This window comes from Phalacrocorax aristotelis, chromosome 2 (assembly GCF_949628215.1).
Source record: "Phalacrocorax aristotelis chromosome 2, bGulAri2.1, whole genome shotgun sequence".
NCBI lineage: Eukaryota > Metazoa > Chordata > Aves > Suliformes > Phalacrocoracidae > Phalacrocorax > Phalacrocorax aristotelis.
Genome location: NC_134277.1, coordinates 1544525 through 1568230, shown reverse-complemented (window position 1 = coordinate 1568230; position 23706 = coordinate 1544525). Strand labels below are relative to the sequence as shown.

The 23706-nt window shown below is 48.4% G+C and overlaps 1 long non-coding RNA gene across 1 annotated transcript; it reads right to left on the bottom strand.

The window, feature by feature from the left end:
- Nucleotides 1-432: 432 nt before the first annotated feature.
- LOC142052281 (uncharacterized) lies at nt 433-22740 on the bottom strand. The gene is made up of 6 exons (XR_012658790.1): nt 22211-22740; nt 21985-22094; nt 11701-15056; nt 858-915; nt 579-635; nt 433-464 (listed from the first exon to the last, which is right to left on the bottom strand). It is a non-coding gene; the product is annotated as an uncharacterized LOC142052281 (long non-coding RNA).
- Between the last annotated feature and the right edge of the window lie 966 nt (nt 22741-23706).

The window sequence follows — 23706 nt, the reverse complement described above, 5'->3', positions numbered from 1 at the left end:
CGCGCATCCAGGCCCAAAGGCAGCCGGCGCACAAACTGCAAAGCCAGAGACAAATGCTTCAATTGAGTGGCCGTACGACACCTTGCTCTCAAGCAACAGCCCGGCCTTCAAGCCCCTCACCCCTCGGACCTCTCGTCGGCATGCGGCGTCTCCCCTCTGAAGCCTGCGTGCGGCACCTGCAAGAACCCAAGCAAAAAAGGACCAGCTCAGGTGCTGCGGGAGTCTCAGGATACCCGCACAAACCCCCCCTTCTCAGACACGCACCTTTTCCTCGGCAGCTCACCTGCCTGGCCTCCATCAGATCCGGTTGCCATCTTGAGGCTCGCCCACCACCTGCAAGAGCCAAACGCATGTTGCTCACAACCGCCTGCAACGCGACACCTCAGGACGAATCGCTACACTTCAGCCCACCCGTCACCGCTCACCATAGCCTTCTCTGAAGTCTCATCACCACACTGTCTCTCCTGCAAAGCCTACATGGAACATGTGCAAAAACTTAAGAAGATACATGCTACGATATTACCCAGAACAGCAACCTACCCACGCCGAATCCCATTCTCACACATCTTTTCTTTGACAGCTTGCCTGCCCAGCCTCTGTCAGTTCCAGCTGCCACTTTGAGGCTCACCCATCATCTGTAACACACAAGTAACAGAGGTCACTTTTACCTTCGCTATCAACACAACACCTCAGAAAGAACCGCTACTTCAGCACACCAATCACCTAGCTCAACTCCCCTCCTGTGTCCAGCTCACACTTGGCTCATTCCTTACTGCCTTCTAACCCCCCCAAAACACACTGCAGAGTCATTCAGCCGTCAGTCACATCTTCCTTCTATATACCACACAGTGGCCTACCTTCTTACAGCATTTCCCCGGCTTTCCTATGTCACCCTGAACAACTCCTCCTCTGCCTCTGGAAAAAAAGGACATGGTAGAAGTCACCTGGATGCACAGCAATAGCTTAAACGATCCATAGGTCTTGCTCCTATGTAGGAATACCACGTAGAGCCCAACTACCACCTGCCATTAAAGGACATACGTTAACTCAAGCATTACACCCTATACACGTACAAACCTGAAGACCGTTAGCATGTACTCTCAGCTAGCACTCTAGCTGCCAGCTACAGTCATCTTCTTAACATCTACAAAATACTACTAAAGTTACTGACCTTTCCCATTGCTTTTGGCTATTGGCTCTGCACAAGCCTACACAGGGTTTTACAGAAGTCTATTGATATTAACTATACACTTGTATTGCTCTTCTTTTCTTAAAGAAACAGCATATATAAATTCCCATACATAAATGCATACAGAACACTCACCCTAACCCCTACCACATCTTATCAATACCCTTAACAGTTAATGTCAACACCTTCTAGATTACACAAGAGAGTTTATGAAAATAATTTTAAGATTCAATAAAGTTGAGAATTCCAATAATAAAAAGAAACATACTCAAAGCTAAAAAGAAAATAATAACAGAACAACATACTATCAAGCCATCTTACCACACCTGAACCTCCAATGCAGTATTAGATAAGGAAAAACATATAAGTTTAGACACAAATGATCTTTCAAATTTAAATGCCACCAACCCTTATTGAGTTCTAAAAGCCTTACCTCTCACAAGCATCTGCATTTCTTTAAATGTCAAAACATACCTATCTAAAAATATTCAAACAGCTCAAAACTTACAATTAAGTACAGGAACACCAAAGCACCCACACTGGAGAAACCCAGGAGGGAAGGGAGCTCCCTCACCAGAGGCTGTGGCTCATATACCCTGGGCCCTGCCCACCACCCTTCCCACAATCACCTGGGAAAGGGGAGGGGTGAACCACCACAGGGTATAAAGGCAGCTGAAGGAACAGCAGGGAGTTTTCTCAAGTGCTTTATTTTAACAGTATGGAAGAAGACAAAAAGAGTGGTTCTTAGTTGTACTACTATTTGTTTTTCTTCACCTACATGTATTGCATCAGCACTGTGGCCAGGTAAGAAATTAAACTTCATTTTCCTGGGATGTATACAGGGAAAAACCATGTCTTACTAATTTATATAGAAGAGCAGCTCCTGGATTATAATAGCACTATTATGACCATTAGTTGTATGTTTTACTTTTCTGTAAAACAGAAGAGTTATACAATTATGGTTCATTTCTAGCAAAACCACACATACTATCTACATACTAGCAGAGCTATAGTCTAGATATGACTGAATGGCAAAGTGAATTAAATCTCTGGTTCAAATGAAATTATTTTCTATAAATCACTGATAATTCAGAGTAATTTTGACACTCTGATTTCCTTAAGAGACTGGTAGCAGTCTCAAAGGACAAAAATTACAAAAGGGAAATACAGGAATGGTATCAAAAGTTATATGAAGTGTCCTAATGAGCATATAAGCAGCTAAATAAAGAATAAATGGGGAAGTGCAATAAAAACTCATTGAGACGTGTGTTGCTAAAAATAGATCCAGGCTATTGATTCTCCAATAATCTCAAGAGAAGATCAGAGCCACCCGTAGACATTTTTGGGGTACCAGATACCAAAGAGAAACATACTATAAGACAGAAAACAAATTAATTACTGCGGAGTACAAAGATGGCTTTAGGAAAGGTTCTGGCAGAACAAGAGGCGTTGTCACAGGGATAGGAATAGTTTCTAATGGACCAGAGAAACTAAAGCAGTGGTGAGAATGCAGGAAGCTCAAAAGGGAATTCACCAAACTAACAGATATTCTCGGGGGAGCTGGAACGGGGGGCGGCAAAGAATTGAGGAAAGAAAAAAGTGATCGGGGTAACAGATGCCGACTCAGGAATAGAGCTGGAGGGTAAAGAGGGGTGAAAAGTGCCCTTCTGAGCTAGAACAGGGTCCTGGGCTATCTCTATGAGGGGATGTCTTGTGGGAACTCAGCAAACGGAGCAGAGGAGTCCAAGACACCAAAGCAGCCTTGGAGCTGGAGCCTGAGGAGAGTCTAGGAAAGGACTGTGACTAGGATAGAAGATGTCCTGAGGAAGGCAGAGAGACAGAAAAGTATTTGGGGATGTGACAATTACATCCAGAGGGCATCTGAGTTCAGTAAACGCAACATGAGAAAGCCAGGGAACAAATAGAGGCACAAACAGAAGGAAGAAAGGACAGAATGACTGCTGTGCGCAGCATATACAGACTCAGGAAATCTTCAGATGGTGAGAGAGGGGTGTGAGTGCCACGGCAAAGCTAAAAGCGCGCAGAATGCGACCTCAAAGGGGCCAGTAGGTGTTGCGGTGCCCTGAGGGGTCCTGGATGAGGCGCAGGGACAAAAGAATGCTCTGGGAAACGAGGATACAGTCTGGAGGGGTGTGACCAGATTACAGATCTCCTCAGGAGCTGGGGACCGGCTGGAGGTACCGTAGTCAGCAGACGGTATGCTAAGAGTGCTCCGAAGCACAAGCAAACCCAACGACTGGGTTCAGAGATAACAAGGGAAGACCAAAGTCCGCTACTGAGCTAAAACAGGGTTGTGGGATGAAAAGGGGCTCTCTGGACACACGGTGACTGGGAGCGGAGGGGTCACGAAAGGCTCGCGGGATAAGAGATTGAAAAGGAGAGTAAATGCTACCAAAATGCTGTGGAGCACAGAGAAGGTCTCGGGAGGCATCCTAGATGGCATAGAAAAGAAAAAGATTGCTCTTCTTTGGGAACAGATGTCTTGGAGAGGTGCGATTGCGACAACAATGTGCTGCTGGGGAACGTCTAAGACGGTGAGGTAAAAGGCCTATGAGGTAAAAGAAGACATTTTAAAAGCTGTGACACTAACAAAAGACAAGAAATGATTCAAGTGTTAATACAGCCAATGGATAACATTAGGCAGAGGAGTTAAAAACTGATAGTAAAGAAATAGGGAAAAACATAAAACACCAAAGGCCAAGTGACTTGGAGATGTAGGGAAAAAAAAAAATCAAGTGCGGGCGGTTAGAAAAACAAAGAGAAAAATGAAAAGACGGACAGGAAACTGAAACGGGAGCGGAAAGAAAGTTAAAATGCAGCGGTACTAATGAAAGACAAGAAATAATTCTGAGAAACAGCAAAGGGAATAAAAGTAGACAGAACATTTAGGAAGCAAGAGATTAGGAAAAGGAAGGGCAAAAATAGATAGCGACAGCCATCTAAAAGAGACAGCAAATTTTAAAAGCTGTGATGCTAAGGGAAGAGAAGAAATAATTTTTAAAAGACAGCAAAGGGAGAAAAAATTGGCATAGAAAAGGTTTAAAAAGCAAGGGGGATTATGGAAATAAAGATAAAATTTAACACATAGGGACAGCAAACAGATGGATGAAGAAAACTGGTGAAGTGATGGTGTTAAGGGAAGACACATACTTGAAAGAAAACAGAGCAAAATAAGCACAGGAAACGGGCTAAAGGAAGAAATCTAAAAAGTGACAGGGATTAGGGAAACCTAGAGCAAACTATTAATAATGGGGATGGAAAATAGAAAAATATTATAAAAGCAAAGGTACTGCTACTAAGGACAAGAAATAACTAAAACATAAAGACACTAGATAAAATTGTACAAAATTTTAGAGGAAAATACGATTCAAGAAATGAGGAAAAAAATTAAAAATAGCAACGGTCAAGTAAAATGGAAATGTAGAAAGTAAGTGGAAAAAGCAAGGTCATTAGTGAAATAGAAGAAATAACTTTTTTAAAACTTCCAAAGGAATGAGAGTTAACTTATAAATAACATTTAAAAAGGAAGGACTTATAGGGAAATAAAAGAAAAAATTAAAATTAAAATAGAGACGGTAACATAGAAGGGAGGTAGAAAGGAAATGGAAAAAGCGAGGGCGCTAAAGAGAGATGAGAAATAATTTTGCAAAGACAGCAAAGAGAACTGAGGTTGCTGTAGAAAGAAAGCCTAGCCAGCAGTGCGTATTAGGAAATAAAGACAATCTTATGCAATAAGGACAGTGACCCAAAACAGACGTGAAAAGGAAATGTAAAAAGCGAGAGCGCTATGAAAAATAATTGAGAAGTAACACCGGTGAACGAGACAAAAGTAGGAAAGTTTAAAAGCCAAGGGATTAAGAGACAATAACAACTAAAAAATAGTAATAGAAATAAAACACAGACATAAAATTTTAAAAGCGATGGTGCTAAGGAAAGAGCTGAAAATGAACAAATGACCACAGTAAAGGTGATAATAGTACACAAAAAGAACACAATAAACGCAAGGGTGGTTAGGGTACCACTGGAAAAAAATTAAAAGGGATTGAATAAGGAGTTCAGCTATCTCAAAGGGGGAAAAGCATTCTTCCTTGGGAATTTGCAGGGCTCGGGGAGGCGGCTTTAAGGGAGACTTGGAGGGGAAGTGATATAGCCAGGCTCGCTAAAGAAGAGCCTAGGGGCAGCATGCTGAGCTCGAGGGTGAAATCAATATCCCACCTTGAGCAGGTCTACCCCGATGCACGCAGCATAGATGCCGTAAGGCAGGAGATAGAAGCTGTTGTGCAGCGGGATAGCTTTGATTTTCTTGCTGTTGCAGACATTGCAGAATCGTAGAACGTTCTGGGTCAGAAGGGACCCACGAGGATTAGAGTCCAACTCCTTTCCCTGCACAGGACAACCCCAAATTCACCCCATGCCTCTGATGGTGTTGCCCTAGTGCTACTTGATTATTGTCAGGCTTGGCGCTGTGCCTGCTTCCCTGGGGAGCCTGTTCCGTGGCCCTCTGAGTGAAAAAACTTTTCCCAATACCCACCCTAAACCTCCCCTGGACCGTCCTCCTGCCGTTCCCTCAGGTCCTATTATTGGTCACTGGAGAAAAATGATCGGCACCTGCGCCTCCTCCACCCCTTGTGAGGAAGCTGCAGACGGAGATGAGGTCTCCCTGTCTCTAGGCTTAATAAACCAAGTGACTTTAGCTGCTCCTAGTACAGTTTCTCACCAGATGCAGTGGGATGCCTCATACAATTCGAGTGCTGCGATGGATGGCTCTAATCTCTTACGAAGGGTTAGGCAAGGAAGGAGATGTGGTGGGGTGGCTCTGTATGTTAGGTAGTGTTTTGGTTGTAGAGGGCTCAATGATTGGGAGGATGAGGTTGATGACTTATGGGTAAGGATGAGGGGAAAGGCCAACGAGGCAGATATCCAGCTGGGGGTCTGCTGTAGACCACCTGACTGCAATGAAGAAGTAGCTGAAGAATTCTACAGGCAGCTGGCAGAACTCTCCCAGTTGCTACCCCTTATTCTCATGGAGCACTTGAACTTACCAGATGTCTGCTGGAAAGAAAACGCAGCAGAGGAAATTGTCTAGGAGGTTCATGGAGCACGTGGAAGGTAACTTCCTGATGCAGCTGGTAAATGAGCCTACTGGGGAGGTGCCTCGACTGACCTGCTCTTTAGAAACAGAAGGACTGGTGGGAGATGTGGGGGTTGGAAGGCATTTTGTGCCTAGCGACTGCACCCTGATAGAATTCCTGACGCCTGGCAAAATAAGAAAGGGGGGCTGGCAAAACCTATACTGTGGACTTGCGGAGGGCAGGCTTTGGACTCTTCGGGACACTGGTTGAAAGGGTTCCTTGGGAGGAAGTCCTGAAGGGCTAAGGGGTCCTGGAAGGCTGGACGTTGAAGAAGGAAATCTGGAAGGTGCAGAACCAGGTTGTCCCTGTGTGCAGTAAGACAAACGGGCAGGAGGATGACAGGCCTGGCTGAACAGAGAGCTTTTGCGGTGGCTCGGGGCGGCGGGGGAGGGGGAAGGAGAGTTTACTGCTTTTGAAGAATGGGTAGGCAAGTCAGGAACAGAACACAGAGCTTGTTATGCCAATCGGACAGCAAACCAGGAAGGCAAAAGCCCAGCTAGAACTCAACTGGCCACTGTTGTTAGAGATGACAGAACATGCTTTTACATCTATGCTAACAGAAAGAGAGCCAAAGAGAATCTCAAGCCTCTACTGGGGGCCGGGGTGGGGAATGCTGCCACTGAGGACTAGACTGAGGTACTTGATGCCTTCTTGGCCTCAGTCTCTAGTAGACTGGCTGTTTATCACCAGGGTAGTAATGGTTCACCTTCAGTGTGCTCACCAGGCATGTACAGGATGACCAGGGGATCAGGCCCAGACACCGCAGGTTCTGCCTGACCAACCCAGTCTCCTTCTATGACCAGGTGACCCACCTAGTGGATGAGGGAAGGGCCGTGGATGTTAGCTACCTGTACTTCAGTAAAGCCTTTGACACTGTCTCCCACAGCATTCTCCTGGAGAAGCTGGTGGTTCCTAGCTCGGACAGGTGTACTCTTTGAGTACAAAACTAGCTGGATGGCTGAGCCCAAAGAGTAGTGGTGACAGAGGTTAAACCAAATTTGTGGCTGGTCATGAGCGCTGTTCCCCAGGGGTCAACTTTAGGACTAGTCTTGTTCCATGTCTATATCAATGATCTGAATGAGGGGACAGTGTGCCTTCAGTAAGTTTGCAGATGATACCAAGCTGGCCGGGAGTGTTCATCTGCTTGAGGGCAGAAAGGCTCTGCAGAGGGATCTGGACAGGCTGGACCCATGGCCTGACGTCAACTCTATGAGAATTAACAAGGCTGAGTGCCGGGTCCTGTGCTCGGGTCACAACGACCCTATGCAATGCTACAGGCTTGGGGAAGAGCGGCTGGAAAACTGTGCGGCAGAGAAGGACCCGGGGGTGCCGTTTGACAGCCGGCTGAACGTGAGGCGGTGGTCTGCCTGGGTTGGCAAGGAGGCCGATGGGGTCCTGCCTTGTATCAGAAATAGCGTGGCCAGCAGGAGTAGGGAAGTGATTGTACCCCTGACTTGGCACTGGTGAGGCCGCACCTTGAGTATCGTGTTCCCTTTCGGGCCCTTCAGTACAAAAAGGACAGTGAGTAGTTGGAGTATGTCCAGAGAAGGGCAACAAAGCTTGGGGAAGGGTCTGGAAAACAAGTCTTATGAAGAGCGGCTGAGGGAACTGGGGTTGTTTAAGTCTGCAGAAGAGGAGGCTCAGAGGAGGTTGTAGTAAACTGGGTGTAGGTTCCTTTTCCCAAAGAGCTAGCGATTGGACAAGAGGAAATGGTGTCGAGTTCCATCAGGGAATGATCAGATAGGGTATTAGGAAAAATTTCTTTACCCGAAGAGTCGTCAGGTATTGGAACAGGCTGTCCAGAGAGGTGGGGCAGTTGCCCTCCCTGGAGGCATTCAAAAGATGCGTGTATGTGGCACTTTAGGACGTGCTTTAGGAGGCACGGTAGTGTTGGGTTGATGATTGGACTCAATGATATCACAGGCCTTTTCCAACCTTATTAACTCTATAAAAAAAAGTCACCTTGATAAAATATTTTAAAAGCAATGGGGTGCACGACCAACAAATAACCCTTAAAATTAGGGATTGGCAGCTTCGTAAAACTAAACCTAGAAAGCGAATTTTAAAAGCAATGGAGTAAGGGTCAGACAGGAAAAAGTAAGAAATAGGGTCCGCAAACTAAATCAATGAAGACAAACAAAATTGAAAAAGTGATTTAGTTGAGGACAGGCAGGAAGAAAAAAACGTGGATGCGGAACTGAACGTAGACAGACAGCCCAAATGTAAAAATCAACGGGGTTCTGGCCATGTGGGTAGAAGTTAAATATCAAGAGAGGGAGACAGAGATGGCCACAGAGAAAGGGCGTAGGAAGAGCAAGCCGGGGCAGAGCAGAGGGAGTCACTGAAATGGAGATAGGTTGCTGGGTAGAGGCAGACCTAGAAATGCAATTTTTACAAGTAATAGGGAAGAAAGAAATAATAGCAGGTGTGGAGCCAGAAAAGGAGAGGTATAGAAAGGACACATAGAAGGTGATGGGGTGCAGGGCAGTGTTGGCAGAAGACCAAAAAGCTTTGGTGAGCTGTGCAGCCTGAGAAGGAGACAGAGGCAGGGACAGGCAAGGAAGCAGACAGACACCGGGAAAAGCATAGCAGGGATAGGCCCAGATGCATGGGAGGAGCCGTGCGACTCACTGCAGCTCCTGTTGTGGGCAGGACACCTTCACAGCCCTGAGGTTTCTCTCTCTCCCTCTGCCCCTTCCCCCTCCACAGTGCTGGCTGCCCAAACCATGCCCCTCCCGGAGCAGGAGGCGGGTGCCCTGACACTCCATTCCGACCATGTTTCCTGGACACACGGGAGCCAACACACATAGCCAACAGAGCTGCTGATATCCTGTTACCTTGTGCTGGTGGCATGCTCTGGCCGGGATGGATCCTTCCTTGTTCAATGACATGCTGTTCCTTGCTGGAGGCACCTGCCTGTGGAACACCCTTCCTTTCACTCCTCAGCCAGCTCCTGCAGGCAGGAGTGTCCAGGCAGCCCTCTCCCCAGCTAGAGCCCCTTGGCACAGCAGGGCCAGCCCTGTCCTCGGACTCACCGGCTGCATCCAACAGCACATCATCTTCTCCCTTGGACCCAGCTGCAGCCACTCACCCCAAAGCCCAGGGGCTGCAAACGCATCTGGGAATGCGCAGGAGGCAGCGAAGCCTCGTCCCTTCACGTGTGTCAGATATGGTTGCAGTGGGCTGGCTACCAGGGTCAGCACCCAAAAGCAGCGTGACAGAGGAAAAAGAATAAATAGGAAGGACAGAGGAAAGAGCCGGAACAAGAAACAAAGAGGTGAAGCGTACAGGGCAGAATTGGCAAAAGAGCAACAACTTTTGGGGCACCAGAGAGGTAGGTGGACCAGAATCGGGGATTTGGGGGTGTATTAGTGCTGTGGCAGCAGCTCTCGCTCTGCAAGCACAGCCCTGCAGGAGCAAGTCACCAACTGGGAGGATGGGCCCTGACTTGGAGAGGAAAAGGAAAAGGGATAAGGGGCAGCTTTAGAAAGCGCTTTTATAACTTCAGTACGTATGAAGGGGGGGTTTGAGCTTCTGAAACCATTCTATAAATAGTGTTTTTCTTAGTGTTCTAAAAACCCTATATAGCAGAGATATTTACACTGAAGTATCTACTTAAATATATGTATATTTAGGGAGTACATAGATGTTTTATAACTTAGTGTAAACAGATATTATCTATTGTGACTATATCTATATACATCTATAGAATATTTATGCATCTATTTAGACATACCAATCAACACTTTTATCAGAACTTCTGTTTAGATTAGCTATCTGTTTAAACTTACATATATTGACACTAATTTTACACTTCTCTATTTAGACTGAGATATCTACTTATCTCTATACCTGTTTGCACTGATTTTATTATCTTTATTTAGATTACATAGAATATCTAACAGAAGGGTTGGACTAGGTGATCCCTGAGAACCTTCCAACCTGTGACCCTGCGGTAGGCTTATTATAGAACACACACTAAATTCAGATAGCTTTATCCAGGCAGACGACTTCTTATATATTTTGAAAACCAATATTAACTTATAAATAAAGAAAAAACTTTAAAAAAACCTTTTACCTACTGTATATTACAAAGAACTTTAAAATTTTTATATTCCAAGTAGAAACATGTACAGGCTCTTAAAATATAAAAAACTTGTATAGACATAAAAAATTTTTTTTGTGCATTTTAAACTCTATATAGAGGAAGGAATTCAAAATAGGGAAAAAAACCTTTTCCTTTATTGCAATGCCACACACCCATACTTATAGTTTATAATATTTAATCCCCCGCGACTCTTTGGGGAGGAACCCCCCATTACACCCCCATCTGTAACAGGTTAGCAGGATTCCTATGCACAAAATTCACCCAACACATGATATTTCAAAAGCACAACAGTATTTATTGCTCTGTTAGAGCCTTGCAGAAGCAGTTACTAGCATATTGTTTTCTCCTCATCAGAGTCTGACCAACCCGACTATGCCCAAGACACCGCCGAGCAGGAGGGTGACCGCGAGCAAGGTCATCGTGGAGAAGGGAGGTAGGCGTGGCACCTTCAGGGTGTCCCCTGTGGTTCCCAGAGTGTGCTCTGTCTTCCCCCCCCCTCTGCTTTGAGCCGCCCCTTTTTATACCCTCAGCAGATTCAAGGCAAAAGTACTGCCTAGACGTTGCCGCACGCATGGCCGGCACATGCAACAAGACCTGCCGGGTACGTGCTCTGCCAGCTAACGGCGGTTCTGGGGTTGCAACAACATATTGTGCAATGACAATCCTCCTGCTTCCCCCCTTCGAGGTTGCGTTCTCACAGCTGTGTTCAGCTTGTGATTCTTCCACTGTGGCCCTACACTGACCACCATCTAAAATCCTTCACGCACCATCCCCCCTCACCTGCTCCTCTGCTGCATCATTTCCCCCACACATAGTTGACATTAGTGTGCCCCAAGTAACAGGAAGCAAGCATGGGTGGGGACGTATTTACTGAGCATACCGAGATGCTTTCATCAAGATGTTGGAAAAACAAAAATCTAACTATATGTCACCATATTAAAAAAATTGGAGCAGATGAAAATACAAACTGTTGTCAGCCTAAGGCATAGTATATCAGTTCAGTCAAAGGAGGTTTCTAAGTAAATGGATCAGCTTGAAACACAACATATCCTTTACAGCTTAAGTGAGTAGAACACTTAAAAACACTATTAACAGCTATTTATACTAAAAATCTGATCAAAATGGTACTGCACTAAACATTCTTGCTGGTGTTAGAAAAAGCCTCATCCCTTCCTTACGGCACTGGTGCAGGGAGATAACCCTATGAGACTGCAGGGCAATGCTATAGCGTAACAAGAATCTATGCTTACCGCTTCACCACCACAGCTACAGCTCTTTCACTGCTGCTGCTGCACATCATGCTTACTCAATGAAGCCCAAAGTGTCAAACCTAAAGGAGTAAAATCAGGGGAAAACAGCTGCCCTTCTGAAGGCAGGCTGCTTGGGGTGATGGGGGCAGCTGTGTGTCAGGGCACAGGGCAGCCAGGCAGACCAGATGCCAGTGGCTGACCTGCAAAGGAGTTGTACACTGCTGAGCCTTGGGCTTCATTGGCTTGTCAGCACCTCGCCTCTGCACTGCCAGGACCCTGCTCTGCTCATCCTGCATAAGCACAAGGCTTCAGCGAGCACACAACAGGAGAGCAGGGTAAGTGAGGGCATGTCACCAAGAAAAAACCCACACAGGAGAAAACCTCATGCAGGAGGCCCATTTCAGTGGAAGGGAGGGCACAGACACATGCAGAGGGAGGGCGGGGGAGGAGACAGACACTGCTGGACAGGGGCATGTCTGGGCAGACATGCCATGGGGAATGTGCATGGGGATGACTGACACCAGGGAGTCCCCCCAGGATAATCCACAACAGGCAACTCACCTGGGATAACCTGCAGCAGATGATCCGCTCCAGATAACTGACGCACTGCAGAAAATCCATTCTAGACAAGCCCCAGAAATGCCCTTCCAAATGCAGGTGTTTCACACCTAGTAATCCCCAAATTAGGATTTTCATGGTGGTTTTTTTTAATAGGGTTGTGTTGGTCAATTATTGCTTTGGGTTTTTTTTTTTTTTGTTATCTTAAGGTTGTGTTGTTTTCCATTTTGCTGGGTTTCTTGGGGATTTGTGTTTTGGGTCCTTTTTTTTTTCCCATAATATAAAAATTGGGGTTGTTCTTAAAAAATATTGTATAAAGTGGGGGGGGGGGGGTGGTGTTTTTGAACCACAAAAATTGGTGATTTTCAGTTTATGTTTTGTGGATGAGAGTGGCTGGTCCATGGGTTTCTTCATTTGGAGGTTTTTTTAGGGTTTTTTTGTGGTGTGTGTTTGTTTCGTCACTCCCCAGCCCACCTACCTGATGTGCGGAAAGCGGACTCCACAATCTGTAAGATTGTGAAGTAGGTATGTTTATTCAGCGCTGGGCAGCACGGGGGGTAGTCCCACCAAAGTCATGCACACCTGTGTGATAGTTTGTCTTCCATTTCTATAGTAAAGCATTACAGATACATACAATTTCCCAATACGCCTATAGATATGCATGACCTTTCCCCACGTCGTATTAAAATTAGCCAAAAAAGTAGTTTCCATAAATCTTTCCCAACTAAGCTTGCACAGTGCCTCCTCGTGGTGGTGATCGGGGGTAGTAAAGATGAAGGCTGTTGGCTCCTCTTCATCACCGCTAGTAACCTTTTGGTTTTGCGCAGACTCAGTTATCTCTTGACGCTTGTCCAAACTACTGTTTTACCTGTTTTAGCTGGTTCTTTAGACAATTTTCTATCCTTATCAGGAATTTGTCCTTCGCAAGTGGATTCCAGGCCTCCTTGCTAATTATTTTACACAGCGGCTAGATAAGCATTCCGCAACAATTAACTTTCAGCTGGATAAGCATTCAGAGATAGAACAGTTAACTTCTGGTTTTGCATCTTAAGAGCCCCTTCCCCCTTTCATACCCCCCAGCCATTTTCTTTCTTTCCAGCTGCACAAATCCACCTGGAGTTGACTCTTCCAGTTTTCTTTCCCCCAAAACTGTTTGGGTTTTTGTTTAGTTTTTTCTCTTTGCTTTGGTTCCACCACCCCCCACCACTGCAGACCCAGACGCAAAAGGTTTGGGGTTCTTTTGTACCCTGGCAGCAGCTCCCACTCTGCATATGCGGCCCCATAGGGGAAAATCCCCATTTGGGGGAATCAGGCCCACACTGGGATAGGAAAAGGAGAAGGCGAGAGGGGCAGCATTTGAAAGCACATTTGTATCTTCAATTGATGGGGGGAGTTGGGAGGGGGGGTTGTCAAATTTATAAATCCTGTGTATAAATAGGGTTTCTTTGCATTTTAAAAACCTTATATAGCATAGACATTTACAGTTATGTGTCTACTTACACATCCATATGCTTATGGAATACATATATTTTACACACATCTATTTAGATATGTTTAGACTTAGCTATATTTACACTTACACAGAATAGCTATTTACACATACCTGTTTAGACTTACATATCAATACATATATAGAACACCTATTTAGAATAGCTATCTGCTTACTTATACTTTTCTGACACTTTCATCTTTTTCAACTTCTCTATTTAGACATCTACTTACAATTACATGTATTTAGACTTATTTATTTCACTATATATAATCTCTATTTAGATTAGACATCTACTTAGACTATGTAACACACAGTAAGTGTAGATGCTCACTCTAGGCAGACTTCCTTCTATTTTGAATTCCTTCATAAATCCTTTTTCTTCATTTTAAACTCCTTTATTTTTTGTTTTAAATATATGTAGACAGGCGAGTTACTTTTGTATTTTAAAATACTGTATCTCAATGTAGAATTCTTTCTATCCTAAAATCCCTTTATACATCTATAAAGTAATAATACTTTTCAATATATATAAAATAAAAGGTTTTCTCTAATTCAGTGCCTCACACCCACATTGGCTTCTTAAAATATTTTTCTTAATAGCCCCCTGAATTTTCAGGCATTTTTGGGCTGCAACCCCCCTTTTTGAGGGGGGGAACCCCTAGATGACCCACACACACACTGACCTGCTCCTCTGATGCATTATCTGCTCCCCCAGTGACACTGGGGTGCCCGCATGACATCATCACCCCCCCAGGACTCCCCCTATTTTATTATAGTAAGGTTGGACTAGGTGATCCCTGAGGTCCCTTCCAACCTGAGATTCTGTGATTCACCCCCAAGAAGGGCACTAAACAAGGGAATCTGCTCCAACCTGCAGCTCATTAATAGTGTCATTTGCAAAGGTACACACACCCACCCCCCCCAAAAAAAGGGGAGCTCTGCTAAAATCTAAAAGGTGGGGCAGCCCCCCCAGCCCCTGTCTGCAGGCTGGTGGCCACCCCACGGCAAAGCAGGAGCGTGCCAGAGGACCGTGTCACGTCTCTCTCGGGCTCTGCTCGGCCATGCTCCCGCTCTGTTCCCACGCTGGGACGGGCTCCCCGGGGCGACAAACAGCCCCGGTCCCTGGGGGCCCCAACTCTCCCCACCAGGCAGCCCTCGCGGCCGCACCTGCAGGGCACCCGCTGGAGACAGAGCCAGGAGCCTCCAGGCAGAGGGATGGCCCCTTACCTTCACCACGCTTAATGACAGGCAGGCAAACCCGGGCCGGGGGGCATCTCTTGAGCATCACGAGACACTTAGAAGACATCTGAAAAACAGAAATCCCAAACTATATTTCAGCACGTTAATAAAATAGCACAGAAGAAAATGGAGGAACTCAGTCAGCATAAGGGATAGGAAGGAAATTGAGCCACAGCAAGATTCTAGGTAAACGGGTCATGTCAAAACGCAACACATCCTTTAAAAGCTAGAGTGATTGGAACACTTGAAAACAGTATTAAGACTAACCGATACTATTTTGAACAGATTCTTCGCGTAACACTGACCGCTCTGGCTGGTGTTGGAAAATGTCTCATCCCTTCCTTATGGCACCGCTGCGGGGAGATAACCCCATGAGGCTGCGGGGCAAAGTTGTACCGTAACCAGAACCTCCGCTTACAGATCCACTGCAGCAGCTACAGCCCTCGCCCTGCCGCCGCAAGTCTAGCTGCCTGGCTCAATGAAGCCTGAAGTGAAGTGTGTCAAACTTGAAAGAGTAACGTAAAAAATTAAGAATAAATCTCAGTAATTCACTTTGTGCTGAGAAGGCGGGCGCGTGTTTATGCACATCCAATATGAACGTCTACGCTATAAAAGCTTTTCATTTTCCTTCTGCGTTCATTTAACTCGCACAGCCGTTCACGCGCACCATTCCATTATCTATCTCCAAAATACACAGCAGCAACGTGACTGGGGGGTTTTGGCGTGTTACAGAGTCGAGAGGGACATCCGCCCAGCTGCCCTGCCCAAGAGATGCTGCTGAACTGCCAGGGAAATGCGCATCGAAAGCGAGACTGAAATAAAATACTTAAGAGCACTCCCTCAAAATACCGGCAGGAAAAAACCCCCCCCACAACATTCAGTCGCCCCTCACTAAACATTTACAACAAATACCTACCTGCTTAAGTACACCTAATAAATCGTACTATACATCTGCTTGGCAGTTACAGCTGAAACAGCGCAAGTCACGTCGTAAATCAGACAATGTTAGCTTTTTTTAAACTTTCATTTATGATAGAAGAATCAGTGAGTGAAGAGATCCCCGATACAGTTTTACTTTTTTGGGGAAAAAAATAATACCACAACAAAAAACCACACAAATCAAATCCCCAGTGTTGCAATACATAGGGCTACCAAGAAGGACCGGCAGATATGCTAATGCGTTTGGCTGTACTGAAGCATACAGGGGAACCGTATTTTTATGGTATCTCGACTGTTACAACTGAGAACCCAAGCACTACCAATGCCATCAACATTTGGAGTATGTGCTGTGCTTGGATCTCCGCAAGGACCATTGATTTTTTTATCTTAAAAAAAAAAGCAATACTTTGCAAGTCTTGTGCTGATGAGTTCTACTGACAAAGACATTGTCTCTAAGATGCACTCTGATGGCAAGTTCATAGAATGCAACCTCACTGAATAAGAAATATCTCAATTTTTCAAAATCTCTTTCTAACCAAAGTTACACTGTGGGGCTTTCAGATGGGTCAGATTATGAATCCTTTCACAACAAGAAACACACCAGCTAACCAGGATATTCTTGCAGTGGCCAGGTGCCTCTTCATCATGTAAAAAAAGAAAAAAACCCAGAGCCAGCAATAAGTATCACACGGGTCGACACAGATCTCTTCCAGAGCACCCCCCTCATCAAAACAAACATGCCCATCAGCTCACCTGCTCTGCACAGATTCCAGCATCACCCCCCGTTTCCGTCATCGCTTGTGGCACCAAATGTATCAACACACAGTAAACTACCGTCACGCTCGTGAGAAATCACCGCCCCGCGACTTCCTCATTACTACCAAGCTCACACGCCATTCCAAAGACGGCCCACATGTTACCTACAAAACTGAAGAGCTCAACAATGGACCACAGCATTCTCTGATCTTAGATGCTGGCCGCTGCCCCACCTTCTCAGACCTCTCATAGGCATGCGGAACCTGCAAAAAGCCAAGTGAAAAGGCACCTCCTGAGATGCTGCCTGATGCCACAGCCTGCCCACACCGATCCCCATCTTGCACTCCTTTCCCTTGACAGCCTCCCACACGGCCTACGTCACTTCCAGGTGCCGTGTTCAGCTCGCCCGCCGTCCGTAACACCCAAACGACAGGCGTTGCTTATAACTTCACCAGCAACACAACACCTCAGAAAAGAACTGCTACTTCAGCCCACCAATCACCACTTGCCTTGCTCGACTTGCCTCCGGTGCCCCGATCACGCTTTGCTCATTGCTACGCTACTTCAAACCCAAAACAAAAGAAACGCAAGGAGCAACAGAGTCATAGAGGTATCGGTCACATCTTCCCTCTATATACACCACGCACCAACTCACCCGCTTACATTGGTCCCCTCAGTTCCCCTCTGTTGCCCTGCACGACTCGTCCCTCGACATCTCCAAAACCAACACCGAACAAGTCGCCTGGTTGCACAGCAGTACCTTAACTGTTCCTAAAGACCGACTATAACCTGCCATTAAAACAAACATATGACATCAAACATGAAGCCCTATGCACATACAAGCTTGAACACCCTGCAGATGTAATCTGCTCAGCTGAACTCTAGCTGCCTCTCCCAGATAGCTACGGTCACGGCCTCCGAGCCCACAAAATGTCACGGTGATTACAGTCCTCGCCCGCTGAGGAGGGCCACTCAACCCGAGATGACGGTACAACCTTTCCCCCAACAGCCTTAGCATAGCAACAGATGAACCCTAACCTCTCATCGCTGTGCCACCTACCCAACTCTACACGGCCAGCAAGGCGGCTCCGAGCCAAACTCACAAAACGCACACACCAACGCTATGAGAAACACTACAAACTGCGCACCTCCGAGACAAAAGAACGCTCTCGGCAAACACAGAGACAACTGGACGGAAGAGCTCGTCCGGCAACAAGACCTGCGGAACCCTGACAGTGACGCAAGGAGGCCCTAACGTGATCCAAAAAGATTAGAAGAGCGTCAGGGCCTGTGACAAGAAGTTCCTCTCAACACTGAGACGAAGGGTGCACAAGAAGCCCGGCTACAAGACCTAAGAACGTAAGAATGCAGGGAAGAAATTACGCTCCTTGATAACGGACAGCAACAGGGCAGAGCTGTTCACGCATCTGGGAACGATGCCGCAGACGACAACTGCCCAGAAACTCCTCAAACAACAGAGCGATCCACACTTTAAACTGTAATGCAAAAAAAGAAGCACCCGAAGGACGCCGGCCCCACAATTAGAACCTTGCCAGCCCCTAGGGATAGTGCTGTGCTCCTGAGAGTAAAGAGAACATCGTGACCTGAGAAAGGTCTAAGACGCCGAACACACACCACACAAACTACACAACACACGCAGCCCCGAACAGCCCTGCCCAGCACAAACTCGCACCATGCTGAAGAGGAACTCGCTCCCCTTACCTGCCCAAAGGGAACTGCTTCCTGGACAGCCCTCACCCCTAGGCTACCTTTAAAACCCCTTCCTGCCGTGGCCAACCTTGTCCCCACCCTACCCCGACCCCTTCCCCAGCACCCCTGCCTCAACTTAGCTTTCAGAGGGCCAGGAAGCTCAATCCATCCTCAAGAAGGAAGAGCACAGTCAGACCACTGGATTTGTCCTGCAGTTCCCAGGTGCCTCTTCGTCGTCCAAAAAAAAACCCCACACACAACGAAAAAAAGGCTGGAGAGTGCTGTCAATCAGCATCACATCACAGACACGTCCCACAGCATTCCCCTCCTTACTCTACAGCAAGTCCAGAAAAGGCCACCACTGCTTTTAGAGGGCCGGGACACTCAATCCATCCTCAACAAGAAAAACACCAGCAGCCCACTAGATCAATCCTGCAGTTGCCAGGTGCCTCTTCATTATCAGAAAAAAAAACCCAAACTCCCAACCCACAGACAACAAACAGTGCTGTCATTCAGCAACACATCAGTCAACACGGACCTTTCCCATATCATCCCCACCTCACATGTAGCCCGGGGTTCCGCTCAGCTGCTCTGTGCCCCTTCCAGACTTAGACAGTTGTCATCACTTGCAGCCCCTAGAGATACCGTAAGACACAAAATCACCGCTCTCCTTGCAAGAAGTCACCAGCCCCATGCTCCTCCTCACTGCGACCCAGCTCACCTGAAATGCTCCTCAAATACCCTTCAGTTGCATCTTCCCTTTAACCCTGCACAGGGACCTGCTGCCTTAGTGTGCTCTACTCAGCTCTGCTCTATCACACTGCAGAGGTCAGACCAAAGGGAGGGCCAGAGGAGGAGGAGGAGGAGAACGAGCAGGGGCCCGAGGGCAGACCAAAGAGGAAGAGGTGGAGGAGCAGCAGGGGCCCGAGGGCAGGCAGAGGAGGAGGAGGAGGGGCCCGAGGAGGAGGAAGATAGAGGGCCCCAGGGCAGGCACGAGGGTGGGCTGAGGAGGAGGGGGAGGGGCCAGAGGGTGGGCCGATGAGGAGGAGCCCAAGGGCAGGCAGATGAGGACGAGAAGCAAGAAAAGGAGGAAGATAGCGGTGCCCAGGGCGGGCACAGGACAGTAGGAGGAGAGAAGAGAAGAGCGGCATCCGGTTGGACGGGGGCAGGGGGGCGTGTGTGCGTGTAGTGAGAAGGCACGAGGCAGGGAACAGGACGTCCGGAGAAGGACAGGGAGCCTGATGGAGGTGGAGATAAAAGCAGCAGAGAGAGGGGAAGAGAGGCAGCAGAAAGAGGGAAGAGCAGGACACAGACCAACAAAGAAGGATGAGGAGCAGGCTGGAGACGCACAAAGAACCTGGGGCAGGCAGCACAACAGCGAGGGAGGAAAGAAGAATAGGGGCAGGAAGCTGGACCGAGCACAATGGAGACAGACAAGATAAGCGACAAGAACAGGGCAGAAAGGGAAGAATGAAGCCACGGGGACAGGGAGCCGAGACAGCCAGCAACAGAGGGAAGGGGCCGGGGAGGGAACACCACAAAACAAACCATGGGGCTACGTGGTACAGAGCATGAGAAGGCAGAGAATTAACAATTAGGGACAGGGAGCCAGGAAAAACAACAACAACAAAAAACACCAAAACAAAGGGAGATGGGGAGCAAAAGGAATCGCAATGCGTACAGAAAGAAGAGAGAAACAATTCTAAAATAGGGTCATGGGGAAGCCAGAGACGGCAAGATGGAGAAAGGACAAAAGCTACAGGCTACAGGGCAGAGAGGGAAGAATTAATGAATAGACACAGAGAGCTGGGCAGAAAGAGATGGAGAAAGGCTGAAGATCACACGGCCAACAGGGAAGAGAGAAGAGAGGGAGGAATTTTAAAAACAGGGGCAAGAAGCCAGAGAGAGGGAGAGAGAGGCAACAATAAAATGGGGACAAGCCACAGGGCGGCGAGGAGGGAATCGATGAATAACAACAGGAGACCAAAGAGAACACAATGTAGAATGGAAAAAAGGAACAGCGGCCTAACAGGGAAGGAGGAATTAAAGATCAGGGACTGGGAGGCAGACAGAGACAAATGAAGAAACAAGTGAAAAAAAAAACCAAACAACGCCAATGGGCTACAAAGACAGACAGAGAGGGAAGAAATAAAACATAGCAGCAAGGAGCTGGACAGAGAGAGATGAGGACAAACAAATAGCACGTGTCTACGTGACAGAGAACATGGAGTTAGAACACAGAGAGAGGGAGCGGGACAGAGAGAGAGGCCGAGAGAAACATCTAGACGGGCTACAGCGGGCAGAGGCAGGAATTAAAACCTAGGGACAGGAAGCTGGACAGAGAGAGATGGAGATCACAGGGAACAGCGGTGGGTGCAGGAAGAACAGGAATTCATGAATAGGGAAAGGGAGCTGGACAGAGAAGAACTCAGACAGGCAAGAACAGTAGCAGGGTACAGAGCAGAGAAGACGAATTAAAAAGCGCGGGGGGAGCGTTGAGGCAGACAGAGAGAGATTAAGAAAAAAGTCACGGGCTACGCGGCAAAGCAGGAGGAATTCAGAAACGGGGATGGGAACCAAGGGAGAGTGAGCTGGTGAAGGGTAACAGGCATTAAAAGTGAGGGACGGGGAGCTGGGACAAGCGAGGCAGAGAAAAACAGAATCACAGAGAGAATCAAACAAAGCCAAAAAAGAAGAAACTGAGCAACAGGAACAGGTGTAACCAAAGTGATGAAATCAACCAACCAGAGACGGTGTTACATTACGGGAACATGGAGTGTACGAATCAGCGCATCTGTTGATCTGCATTTTAGTCACTCGGCGATCGTTAATGTCAACAGAACAACAGACAACGCGCTTCTGTCAGAAAAGGATGACAAAACGCGGTTTCGTGTAGCGGACTGAGAAAACTAGCCAAGACTGCCAAGATTAAGAGCCAAGAAGGTAAAAGGCAATTCTGGCAGGGGGAGATCACGACCACCGACTCACAGACCACCACCGAGCCTGCGCAGTAAATTACATACGGAACGAGCAAGTTTGTACCAATCAGTAGACAGGACAATAATGAATATGTATGAATACGTAAAACATTGATCTACAAATTGTACGGGAAAGGTGTGTGAGGTACGCACGCCAGGAGGAGCGATCCCCCGTGCGTCTGGCGCCGTGAATAAAGAATGCCTGCTCTTCAATACTAAATTGGTGTTGAGGAGTTGTTTCCGATTTTACCATGTTTTTTGATAACACAAGGAGTCAGACCAAGAGAGCCAGAGAAAGACAAAATACCGACAGGCTACAGGACAGAGCAGGAGGAATGAAAAAAAAAACGAAGCGAGAGCCAGGCAGAGAGAGGCAGAGAAAGAAAAAGTAGCAACAGGCTACAGGACAGAGAGAGGGAGGACTGAAAAGACGGGGAGGCAGGGAGCCACTCAGAGCGAGATGGGGAAAAAAGGTGCGGGGGGGGGAGGGCACAAAAAAAAAAAAAAAAAAAATTTTGCAGCAGGTAAGGAAAGAGAGGGGGCCGGGGGAGAGACAGGGAGGGCCCAGGACGCACAAGAGAGGCAACGGGGCCCCAGTGGCCCAGGACTCACTGCTACTCTCGCTCTCAGCGCTGCTGGCGCAATTTAGCCGTTCAGATGCTTCTTTCCCCTCCTCTCCTCCCTGCCTCTTCTGCAGCTCCAGACTCTAGGCTGTCCTCCACCTAAAGAGGACACATGGGTGTCTTACCGCTCTTACGAGATGAGGCTTCCTAGGCACGTAGCCTAGCTCGCTCGTGCACTACACGCCCGTACCAACCTCCGGGTTACGCGTACAGACCCTGCTGTGCACGTTGGTGGCCTGGCCCGCTGCGGACTATGAAGGGGGATCCTTCCTCCCTCACCTGCAGGGACAGGCTCTCTCTTGCCTGCAGCAGGAAGGCAGCTGGCAGCCAGAGCGCCTTCAGTTTCTTCTTCTTTACCTTTCGTTGGCGTCTCCAGCTTCAGCCGAGGCAGCTCCTGCGCGCAGCCGGGAAGGGCTCTGTGTGTCCCTTTTCGCCCCCGCGCTGCGAGGATGGCAAAGCCGGGCAGAGAGAAGCCACGCAAGCCTGAGACGGCCGCAGTCAACGGCATCCCCGGGGGAAGGACAGACAACCACGTCCTCAGCACGGTCTCTGGGAGAGGGAAAGAAGAAACAGCGACCGTCATTACCGTCGATCGACCCTGACCAAAGCCTCTCCTTGCGCACGGGCTTCTGGACACACCGCCCCTTCCCCGCGCTACTGCTACGGGCCCCTGCGCCGAGGGGGAATCCAGTGCGCTTGAGGGCCGGCTCGCTGCCTTCACGACGGCGCCTGGGGGCGGCTTAGGGCTATGCAGCACGCTTCAGGAGAGGTGCCGGAGCAAGGGGGGCATGCGCACGGGGCAAGGTGGGGGGGCAGGCGCACGGGGCAAGGTGGGGGGGGCAGGCGCACGGGGCAAGGGGCGGGGGCAGGCGCACGGGGCAAGGCGGGGGGCAGGCGCACGGGGCAAGGCGGGGGGCAGGCGCACGGGGCAAGGGGGGGGCAGGCGCGCGGGGCAAGGGGGGGGCAGGTGCACAGGGCAAGGCGGGGGGGGGGGCATGCGAGGCTGAGCGGGAGCTCCGGTGAGCCGGGGAGGCGGCCATCATCTGCGCCCTGGGCAGGGGCAAAAGGTCATCGTCCTCCTATTTTCCCTCTTCCCTTCTGTTAGCTCCCGGGTAACTCACCGCGTCTCGGGGAACGGCCGCACCTGGAAGTCCCCAGAAATCAACACGAATCCAACCCCAAAAATACACCTCGCGTACCGTACACAGCACGGCCGCCCGGCACCCGAGCGCCGGAAGACCGCGCCTCCCGCCATGCCCCGGCGAACCACGTGACAGGGCCGGCAGCCACTGCGCCAGGACTACAGCTCCCGGCATGCCCTGGGGCACAACACGGCCGCCCGGCAGCCGCGCACCACAAGGACACAACAAAAAAATGCAATGGAAAGGAAAACAACAGGAGGCACGAAACCCAGCAGGTGGAAATGAACCACCAAAACAAACCACACACAACACAACCACTCCCCAACTCAATGCCAGGACTTCCCCCCCTTAATATACTGGTCATGGTGTCACATTGTATGGAATGAACATCCCATTGGCCAGTCGGGGTCAGCCGCCCTGGCTATGGCCCCGCCCCTCCCAGCCTCCCACCGAGGCGGCAGAGGGGGAAGATGGAGAGGTATCCAACCACCACAGTGAAGAGAATTAACCCCTTCTCAGCCAAAACCAGCCCTGTGTCTTACGGCTCTTATGAGATGAGGCTTCCTAGA